Source organism: Theobroma cacao, chromosome 5 (genome assembly GCF_053813885.1).
Source record: "Theobroma cacao isolate CCN51 chromosome 5, ASM5381388v1, whole genome shotgun sequence".
Lineage (NCBI taxonomy): Eukaryota > Viridiplantae > Streptophyta > Magnoliopsida > Malvales > Malvaceae > Theobroma > Theobroma cacao.
In genome coordinates, this window is record NC_142643.1 from 34,052,566 (window position 1) to 34,054,786 (window position 2,221).

Consider the following 2,221-nt stretch of genomic DNA (forward strand, 5'->3'; position numbering starts at 1 on the left):
TTCCAAATCATAACATAACATTTTTTTTTTTGCTCACAGGGGCATTTTCGTCATTTCTGTCGAAAACCTCGAAACTTGCTAAAAATGTAGCAGGTAAGCCGAAAATATGTACTTAATGAGAGAAAAAAAAATTAAGTATCTAAAACGTTCATTTGAAGTGAAAATTTGACCATTTGAATATGATAAAAATATTCAATAAAATAAACTATTTTCTTGTAAAATAATTTTCATAAAACTATCGGTACATAATTCTTATGGCGTAAAAGATAATTATATTCATATATACTATAAAGCAAATAACCAAAGCATAAAATTTCTTTTACAGTGACACGTGGGCCCATATCTATCCAAAATGCATCGGAAGCTGGAAACCTACAGCTTTTACCGATTCGAGTCCAAATGAAGGTCCGTGTTCAAGTCAGCTAACTACGAAATTCCCTGAGCCTGAAATGTAAGGAAATGAGGGTGGTGAGATTATAAAATCCCAGTGAGTAAACAGATACCATCTAAACTATCTAAAGTCGAGTAAATGGAGACAATTAAAATAAATCATCATACTGTAATTTCATTACCATTCAACTCATTTCAACCAAATAAAATCAATCCATAAAAATCGAGTAATCAACTTGGCTTATGAATTTCTTAAAACTTTGGCTCGTGCCAAAACTCATACTCAGTGATACCTTGCGCAGGGCATCTAACCGAGTCCACCAAGGCTGTTAAAATTTTGTATACACTTAAAATATATTTTTGTTTGAGAAAAATACAGCCGTTCCTTGGCGTTGGCTGAGTTCCCCTTCACGTGGTGGTTTGGCGTGAAGTGAACCCTAAGCTATACCCCAGGAGATACCCTACGCGCCTCTCCGTTCGAGGTAATAATATAATGGAGTTTACCGTGCCCCTCTAATAGGCTGGTCCACGGAACCCCCTCTGCAGTAAATAATTAATATATACTCCACCAATTCAATAAAATTCATTCTAGCATGGCATGGCAATTTATCGTAATCTAGACTCTCAAGGCTGAATACACAATATAAATAATTATAACACCAAAATCAGTTTAGCCATTCATGCTCATTTATTGTCATAAGCCATTCAATTTAAAACCATAAATTTGCAACACAAACTAGCAGTCTCCAATTACTCTATTTTCAAAACCAATATTCGATTTTCTAGAAAATTTATAAAATCATTTTATAAAATCACAATTTCCCTTAAAACTTAACAATTTACCATTTAAACTCATTTTCTATAAAATCACACAATTGTATAAAACTACTCTAGATAATTAAGACGATAATAAGTTTACTCACAATGTCTAGAATGCAGACTTTCGAAGCACTCTGTCTACTGGTCCTCGGATGCAATTTCCTTGCCTTTATTGGAGGACTAACCACCTTGACACAGTACAAAATCGAGAATTTCGCTAAGTTGGTACTAAATCAAAATTAAACTAATTTAGACTACCAATGCATGATATGGAATGCAAAAATGCACTGGTAACTATCTAAACCCGGTATTGGCCTAATTCGTCTTATCACCCGATTAAATTCCTAACGGGTTCGTTTAAACTCCAATTTAATTCTTTTCAGTTTTTATACCTCAATTGCACCCAAATTAACTTAATGTCCCTCAGTGTGATGCAAATTATCAGTCCCAACAGTAAATTACGAAAATACCCCTAGTGGGTAAAAATTCGTATTTTTGCTCCGAAAATTCTCATTATTTTTCTAGGCTCATAATTCATTATTCCTTAACCAATTCTCCTAGAATAAAATCAAACTCATCCTCACTCACTACATGGTAAATTCAGCCATTAATGGTTGGGGGAGAAAATAAATTATTTTCTTGTTGTTTTGTTTCTAAATATGCTAAACTAACTAAAAACACTAACATAAATTAAAATCAAATAAATCCAATAACTTTCTCTCTCCTAACCCATTTTTTCAGAATTGAATTCATCATGAAAACATGTAATTTAATCATGGAAAATAAAGAGAAATGCTTGGGAATAAGAAAACTCAAGCTTAATAGAAAAAATCTCACCTTTTTCACTTAATTTCCTTGAAAATTCACACTTTTTCTTTGATTTTCTCTCTCTAGGGTTTTTTTTTCTCCTTTCTCTCTCTTGTTTCTTGCTTGGCCGAATGTTGAAGAAGAAGAATGGGTGGGCTGATTTTTTTTATGCCTTTTTATTGTTTAATGAAATAATATTATTTTA

The 2,221-nt window shown here is 32.6% G+C and overlaps 1 long non-coding RNA gene across 1 annotated transcript; it reads right to left on the minus strand.

The window, feature by feature from the left end:
- Positions 1-249: 249 nt before the first annotated feature.
- On the minus strand, positions 250-1,528 carry LOC148762799 (uncharacterized). Its single transcript, XR_016026196.1, has 2 exons — positions 1,314-1,528; positions 250-444 (listed from the first exon to the last, which is right to left on the minus strand). It is a non-coding gene; the product is annotated as an uncharacterized LOC148762799 (long non-coding RNA).
- Between the last annotated feature and the right edge of the window lie 693 nt (positions 1,529-2,221).